This window comes from Herpailurus yagouaroundi, unplaced genomic scaffold (assembly GCF_014898765.1).
Source record: "Herpailurus yagouaroundi ecotype Mexico unplaced genomic scaffold, PumYag 203, whole genome shotgun sequence".
NCBI lineage: Eukaryota > Metazoa > Chordata > Mammalia > Carnivora > Felidae > Herpailurus > Herpailurus yagouaroundi.
The window spans coordinates 30,418,010-30,426,773 of NW_024412434.1; the positions used below are offsets into that span (position 1 = coordinate 30,418,010).

At 48.7% G+C, this 8,764-nt stretch overlaps 1 long non-coding RNA gene across 1 annotated transcript; it reads left to right on the plus strand.

Annotated features, from left to right (window-relative positions):
• Window positions 1-4,303: 4,303 nt before the first annotated feature.
• LOC121014886 (uncharacterized) lies at window positions 4,304-8,185 on the plus strand. Its single transcript, XR_005783481.1, has 2 exons — window positions 4,304-4,657; window positions 6,744-8,185. It is a non-coding gene; the product is annotated as an uncharacterized LOC121014886 (long non-coding RNA).
• Window positions 8,186-8,764: the final 579 nt, after the last annotated feature.

Below are 8,764 nucleotides of genomic sequence, written 5' to 3' on the forward strand. Positions count from 1 at the left end.
CAACGCGGGGCTTGAACCCACGAACCACGAGATCATGCCCTGAGCAGAAGTCAGACGCTTGACCGACTGAGCCACCCAGGCACCCCGGCATTCTTTCTTAAGGCACAGAACAGCACCTACAGCACTGTGTCCTGCGTTCATGTAGTCGCCATTTACAGACAAATCAATCGAGACAGCTTCTACTCTAGTTCCTGCATGCTGCCCTGTCTCAAATTCACCTTGCAGGGGTTGGGTTATTCCTTATCACCCTATTGATCGGCACAGGGGATTGACTTTGACTGATTTCCGTGATTCAAATTTACAAACAGCTAGATAAACAGAACTATTTTTGGATACCTGAGGTCAATAGGTACAACGGAAGAAATAGCAGAAAACAAAAGCTAACATGTACATTCTAGGTTTTCCTCGTTTACTGTCTATCGTAATTCTCTCTGCTTCAACTTTCTTGGGACAGAAACGTTCTCTTCACCTTACATTTTCTTCGATCTTTCATGACCCAGAGAGTCACGGTCCACAAAGAGCAATGAGGACATGTTTCCTGTGTCATGACGATATAGCAGGTTGGAATAAGCTGTTGAGGTGGCTAGTGATGCCTTGTGATTTCAAGGAAGAGGAGCTATTCAAGACACCACTTTGCGGGGGGCGGGGGAGGGCGGCAAAGCCAGTGGTGACAGCCTGACTGCTTTCACCTGCGCTTCACCCCCCCTCCTTCCCCACCGAGCATCCCTGCTGGTCTCCTCCTCGTGGCCCCTGGCTGCTCCGTTCCCGTCTGGGGCCCCTGCCTATACCAGAGCCTCTCGTTCCCCAATGCCACTTTTAGGAATAGCAGCCAAGAAAATGAGTCAGTGTTGGGGGTGGCATCTTGGTCTGATCTTCTACATCGGATGAGTGTGTTAGCGGAAATGATCGCATTATAGAGAGCTTGGCACATAGCACCGCGTCGTCGCACGGGAAAGGGCTCACCGCGTCGTCGCACAGCCCCCCTCCCTGTTTCATATTTCCCCTTCTCCTTTTCCATATTAAGACCTACGGGTTTCTCGTGATATCTTGGGATGCTTATCAAAGTCAGGGTCGTGAATAAAAAATTCCCCATGGAGGGTTCTCACGTTAGCCAGTTCAGTAAAATAAAATGAGAAGAGAAAATGGTTTGGGTTGAATTCACAATATCATCTGGTCTTGAGTTCCTGTGAAGTGCCAAATGTATAACAAATGGTAAATACATAAGAAATGAGGGAAGACACCAATCTGTTAAATATGGACGCTGCACTCCTTCATTCCTTTCGGAAGAAGCTCCACATTTTGTTTGTTGATTCATTTTCAGGCATTATTTGGGGGTTTTGTCTCTGGCTCAATCACAATTCCATTTCTTTACCAATGTAGCCAAGTTGTATATTATTCCCTGCAGGCTGACCACACATCCACACTCTTCTGGAGAAGCCATTATATTAACCGTTCTGGACCACCTCTTCCAGTGCTTTGCAGGTTTTGTTGTTGTTGTTGTTGTTGGGTGTTTTGTTTTGTAAATTTCTTGGTGACATTTTATTGTACTTCATCTAACACAGCCCAGGACACGTACACATCGCTTGATAAACATGTCAAATAAACTCTTACTTGCAGTTAAAAGGCGTGTGTGTGTGTGTGTGTGTGTGTGTGTGTGTGTGTGTGTGTATGTGTGCTTAAGTTCAAATAAATCGAGACTTGGGGTGCCCGGGCGGCTCAGTTGGTTAAGCGACCAGCTTCAGCTCAGGTCATGATCTCATGGTTTGTGGGTTCAAGCCCCACGTCGGGCTCTGTGCTGACAGCTCAGAGCCTGGAGTCTGCTTCGGAGTCTGTGTCTCCATCTCTCTGCCCCTCCCCCACTCATGCTGATGCCCCCTGTCTCTCTCTTTCTCTCAGAAATAAATGTTAAAATAAATTTTAAAAAATCAAGACTTGAATGAAGAGAGACTACATTACAAAACACCATTGCAGTAGGGAGAACACATTGCCCTCAGTCCCTGCAAGTGTCTCAAAAATCAAACAGGGCTGTGTTTCAGGGAGAGGAGGCAGGGCCATAGGACTTGGTAGGGCCGGACAGCAGACAGTGGGAATGGGGTGCTTTCAATGGTCAGTTGGTTCTGGATTCTCAGGATAAGCAGTTGAGGGGGAATTTCTGCCCTTACTTGCTTACGCTAGCAGGCCACCCAAAGTCCAGGGCCCCGTGGGGAGGAGAGAAGCCTGATCAGGTCGAGTTTGGTCAAGCCAAGTCATCGGGTAAGTTAATGGTTATTGTGAACACCTGGTCAACATGCAGCCCCATATTCTAGTAAGTCCATGGACGTGAGTCACCAAGTACACTCATTGCTCTACGGACAACACCCTGGAAATAAATACTCCATTTTAAATATGGTAGCAAAGCAACTGGATGAGCAGATAGCATATATTTACACACATCAACTGGCTGTTTAACCAAAGCCTGCCAAAATTTTATTTTAAAATCCTTAATGACTGCATGTGGACGATTTTCAATATGCTGTGATGTTTTCATCTATTCTTATCAATATTTGTGAAAATCTGGTTTATATATTACATACAAAATGCATATAACTGCTTTAAGTATTAGAATTACAGTGAATTTTTTGGAAGCATTAGTAAATTTTTCTGTGTTAAACAATGGGCAGGTAACTCTTTTAAGGAAGGAATCGGTGTCCTTATAGAAGATGATTCCGATCATTTTAGTAACTCACTGCAACAGAATCAGTCACCATAAAAACACGCCTTACAGAAAAGGCTGCTATTTGCTTGACTGATGGACCCATTCCCCCTCCCACAGGAAGCAGCCGACCTTTCAAAGAACAGATTTTTCCTTTCACATTACCCAGTGTTTTGAACAATAGTGTCAGTCTGAAAAAATTAGAACATATAATATGTAAAACTTTGTACTTTTACAGATATTTATATATTTATCTCCAAGAAAAAGAACATCACCAAGATTTAGATGACAATTGTGCAGATGTGTTCAGAAAACTTTGGCTGGTCTGTCTTTCCAATTATGGACTATCCTGTCTTCACGATAGAGATAGAACATGGTTCACAGCACTGTTTCTTCAACTGTGTTTCATGTGTCCACATGCTAAGAGTGGTGTTAGCAAGATATTTAAAATAGCTTTTTTGTTTAACCTTACAAAATTATTACACAGGAAAACAAGCCCGTGGTCAAATATGTTTTAGTTCTTAAGCTCTAATACCTTTTGATGCCTCATTTATGTGGATGCATATTGAGGAGTTGTAGTTTAGGGGTAGATTATACAAATGTTTTAAGAGTTATCTTAAAAGGTAGAATATAGCATAGCTGAAAACTTTGTCATCTTTTATAACGACCCTGGATTATTACATTTAAAACTAGAAAAGACCAAAACTATTATGAAATCTAACTTTATGTTCAAAACATCTTCTTAGTAGATGAGGAAAATATAGTTTGAGTTTCAAAAATACTCAGCATTTCCTACCAATCACGTTCAAGTCAAAGTTAAGAGGCTGCATCATACGTGCAAAGGGTTTTCAAGAAACGGAGGGATTTTACCTAAATGTAACAACCCATGTGCCTCCAAGATCTTAAGAGAAAAGATTTCCGGACCTATTTTCTCAGCAAAGAACTTCTGTGTCCTTCTGGCTGTCACACTGAACCACGCTTTCTTCTGGCTCTCACTCCTACTGTGCAGCTGCCGTGTTGGTCCCCAAGGGAGAGGCTAATTGGAGAAAGAGTTTGGATACCTCCGTGTGTTATCTCTTCCCAGTTCTCTCCATCATAAAACTCTCATTGGAACAAGAGAATCCCGAGGCCTGCAGCGTGCTTTGGAAGTGCCAGGGTGAATTTGAGAAAGTACTCTCAGGAGATTTCCAGAACTCTTTGTAATACAAAACTGAGTGGGGCTCTCCTTGCTCCTCCAGAACCGATGGCTAGGACCTGAGCCGGGCAGGGTCCATGCGGCACGAAGAATCGCACGTGATAGAGGAAGTCCTCCTGAGTGGGGCCACAGTCCCCTACAGAATGAACCAGGGGTCTCTTCTCAGCCGTCACCCCGAGGTCCGGTCCGTTTCGTAAAAGAGGAGGAGAGGGGAGAGGGGCTCTTTGTTGTCGGTCTTTTGCCAAAAGAGCAGGAAGTGAGTGCTGTTAAGGTCAGGCGCAGGGTGGGGTAAAGATAGGAGTCAGAAGCTAAAAAATTTTAGCAGTCAAAGGCTTTATTGGGAACTAAGTCTCGGGCGAGGTTCCGTGACTCAGGGAGACAGAGAGAGGAGTGGGGTGGGGTTTTTAAGCTGCAGCGGCTCCGGGTTTAGGTCCGGGTGGGCCTTTTTCGCTCCAGGTCGTGCTGTCGCTCAGTGATTGGTTGACCTTCAATTCATTCTGGCGCGCTGCTCGGGCTTTCTGTTGAGGATTTTCCACTGGCAAGATGGCCGTCCCCTCCACTGTGGTTCCAGGGCCATCCTGACATTCCAACCTCTTATTGGTGATAATGGGCGACGGATCTGATCTGGCTGCTTCCTGCGGGTGCAGGGGCGACGTCATGGTATGTGGGGTCTGAGGTTGGAATGCGGGAATACGGCCGGACCACCATCTGGTGAAATGCAACCTGGGAAACTTCATGAATTCGTTTCCGTATGAAACGGAGAAAACAAGGTAAGAGCATAAGTATTATACAGCTAGCAACTAGTGGGGTGACTATGGGGAGGAGCCAAGTTAGGAGGGGTGATTGCCACCGGGAGGTTAGGGGGTCTGAGGATCCTGGGCGGGCGGATAGGGTTTTTTGGATTTCTTTTATGTGCTCTATATTGGTTTCAACTAAGCCTGATTCACTGAGGTAGTAGCAACATTCCTCCCTCAGGAACAGGCATGTTCCCCCTTTTTCTGCTGTCAGGAGATCTAGGGCCCATCGGTTTGGTAGAGTGACCTGTGCTAGGGAGTTGATCTGCCTTTGTGAGGCGGATAGGGAGGTTGCTGAGGCTTCTATTGCGATTTGGAGCCTGTGTGACAGATCCCCGGAGGAGCTGATGGAGTGTATTAGGGAGCCGGTCCCAACCCCGGCGGCCAGCAGGGAGGTGGCCAGGGATAGTCCGGCCATTAGTGGGAGGAAAACGGCTCGTTTTTGGAGGTGGAATTCGAGGAGTTGGTGGAGTTCCTCCTGTCCGTATAGGGTGAGTTGGGGGATGATGGTGACTGGGAGACAGAAGCGTTTTTGGGTATTTGTTTATAAGCTGTGCCGTTGCACCAATAGAGTCCCCCCGGGGGGGGGGGTGGATTGTGGCTAGGCATAGGCAAGGGGGAGGGGCAAGGTAACTTGATTTTGGCACCCAACAAGGGGGCAAGGGGCAGAGGATATGATAGAGGTGTGTCCATTAAAGGTTTCAGATAGGTAAAAAATCCACCTATAGGAGGGTTGTGAGGGTATAAGGGGGAAGACGTTACCGAGGAGTAACAGGGAAGTATCATCATGATATATAAGTATGGTTAGCAAAAAGGTAAAGAAGGAGATTTTGGAGGGGAGAAATCGGAGAGCGTTCCCTGAAGCCAACAGTCGGAGACCCAGGAGAGGAATGAGGGGAAGGTGGGAGAGTTGTAGCTTGTGTAGTATCATGGGTGTGAAGGTGGAAAACCGAGGGGAAGGGTCAGTCATGAAGGGGTTTGTCGAGTTAATTTGAGGGTAAGGGGGCCGGTTGGTTGGGAGGTCCACGACTCTTCTGGTATGGGGGGGTAAAGGCAGGGCTCGCTTGAGGTTGGAGGTGTGAACCCATGGGGTGTGGCCCAATAATTTAGCAGCCGTGGGGTTGTGAGTATGACTGTGTAGGGACCCTCCCATCGGGGGGCAAGGGTTGGTTTTTGTCTTACTCGAAGGAGCACCGAGTCTCCTGGGTTTACAGATAATGGGGGAGAGGAGAGATCGGTGGGAGCCGGTAGAGTGAGGTCAGCGTAATGTTGGATCAGGTGGCAGAGCAGGCTAAGGTAAGGAAGATAGGCAGCCAAAGGAGGAGGATCTTTTGGTAGGGGTTGGGGTAACAGGAAGGGTCACCCGTACAGGAGTTCAAATGGGCTGAGACCTGTGGGTCCTCGGGGAGCGGCTTGAAGTTGGGTGAGTGCCCTAGGTAGGAAATGAGGCCAAGAAAGCCGAGTCTCTATGGAGAGTTTAGTGAGATGGTCTTATGAGGCCACTGGCCCTTTCCACCTTACCCGAGGGCTGGGGGTGGTATGGTAGGTGGAGTTTCCAAGTAATACCCAAAGCTTTGGAGACCTGTTGGGTGACCGCTGAGATGAAAGCAGGCTCGTTGTCAGACCGTATCCTTCTTGGTAGATCAAAGCGGGGAAAATCCTTGAGTAGGATCTCAGCCACTGTGGAGGCCCCTTCAGATGAGGTGGGGAAGGCTTCTATCCACCCTGTAAAGGTGTCAGTTATAAGGAGATACCGTAATTTTTTGTGTTTTGGCATGTGAGTAAAATCTATTTGCCACTCTTCGCCCGGGAGGTGGCCCCGCCTCTGATGAGTAGGGCCTGGGCGCCTAATTCCCCCTTGAGGGCTGGTACGTTTGTTGGTACGTTTTGGTGATCAGCTGTCATAGGCGGGGATGGTACATAACAGGCTCAAGGAAGTGGAAGGTGGCCTCCGGCCCAATGTGTAGGGTTTTGTGAATTTTTGTTAGGAGGGAAGGGGCTAGGTTATTTGGGAGGGCCAAATCCGTACTAATACAGTAGTGCTTCTTTTGTTTCCCTAAAGCCAGGGAGAGGGGCTTCTGGATTCTTCCAGAGAACAGGTGGACATCCTCTCCCTGGAGCGCCAATAGCCGGCAGCCCAGTCGACCTTTCTGTACCCGAGAAGGGATCTGTCAGAGCTGGCCTGGGGACGCAGAGCCGTAGCTGTGTCCCCGCTCAGAAGCGTCAGGCACTTGTGACATCCCTGCCAGTCCAGACTCGCACTGTGTTGCTGGCATTGCACCCAGGAGGCCCTGAGACGGGCAGGGTCCACAGCTACTGTGCGGCCACGGCTGTGCCAGCAGGAGCAGGGGGGGTGCCAGGGGACGCGCCGGAGCCAGTCACGGCGTCCTGCCACAGATGCAGGCCCAGCGCTGTTACAGTGGGGGTGACGAGGAACGTAGAGAAGACTCCATAGTAGGCGGTTAAGTAAAGGGTGAAAATAAAGGAGCCTTCCCTCCTTTAAACAAGCCCCTTTCAAGTCTCAACACAAGAGTTGAGCAGAGGAGTGTGCGAAGAAGGTGTGGTGTGCCCATACAAGCGGGGTACCGTCGGCTTCTAAAGACCAGAGATTCTGCACCGTGCGACCACACAGAGGGATTCTGTGCGATAAGCCAGGTACAGAAGGACGGATACCGCATGGTTCTTCTTACAGTCAAATTCGTAAAATCAAAGACTGGAATGGCGGTCAGCAGGGGCTGGGGAGGGGAAGAGGGGAGTTGCTAATCAAGAGGCAAAAAGTTTCGATTAAATAAGATGAAAAAGCTGTAGAGATCTGCTATGTGCCATTGTGCCTATAGTCAGTGATAATGTATTATGCTCTGAAAATTTGTTAAGAGGGTAGATCTGATATTACGTGTTCTCGCTACAATTAGATTTTCTTTTTAAAAGGAGCTGGGGTGGGGGAGCACATATCTCATGACCCGTGTTATGGGCTGAATTGTCACCCCCCCCCCCACCGCCCCCTATAAAATTCATGTTGAAATCCTAACCCCTCATAGCTCAAAATGTGGGTGTGTTTGGAGACAGCGTGTGAAGAAGCCTGGGACACACTCCTCAAAATGTGCGGCTGTGGCACGTGGTTATTTGAAGGGAAGGCACTTAAAAGACAGCAGGTGCAGGGAGAGGCTTCCTCTGAGCTCCCCTCAGGTGCCTGAAGACACATCCTCCAGAAGGACCTCGGGGTCCTCGGTCCCCTCCCTGGGAGCTCTTGTCACAGAAGAGGAACTGAGAAGTGGGTCCCACACCCAGAAGACTGTCACCCTCCTGTCTGTCCCTCTGAGGACCCAGCCATCCCTCCAACCCGTTCACTCCCCCTGAGATGCCTACACCCCTTCCCTCCTGTACCCGGATGGCGTGTGAGCTCTCAGACCCCACTGCCCTTTGGGGTATTTACCTTATGTCCTGGGATGCCCCCGTGCACATAATAGTAAAACTTAATAAATGTGTATACCTTTCTGCTGTTAATCTGCCTGTGGTCGGTGTATTTTATAGACCCAGTTTTCTTTTTTTAATTTTTTTTTTCAACGTTTATTTATTTTTGGGACAGAGAGAGACAGAGCATGAACGGGGGAGGGGCAGAGAGAGAGGGAGACACAGAATCGGAAACAGGCTCCAGGCTCTGAGCCATCAGCCCAGAGCCCGACGCGGGGCTCGAACTCACGGACCGCGAGATCGTGACCTGGCTGAAGTCGGACACTTAACCGACTGCGCCACCCAGGCGCCCCAATATAGACCCAGTTTTCAAACCTAGGAGGGTAGAGGGGGCACATCTTTCCTCCCTTGCACGTCTTCACAGAGATAATCAAGCTAAAATGAGGCTATTAGGAAGGGTCCTAATCCAAGATGGCAGATGAACTAGCAAGAAGAGGAAATTTAGACACAAAGATATACACAGAGGGAGACCAAGCGAGGACAAGGGAAAAGACAGTCATCTGTTCTCCAAGGACAGAGGTCTCAGAAGGAACCGGTCTTGCCAGCCCCCAGAACTGGGAGACGGTACGCTGCAGTGAAGTCACCCAGTTTGCAGCACTTTGTCGCGGGGGC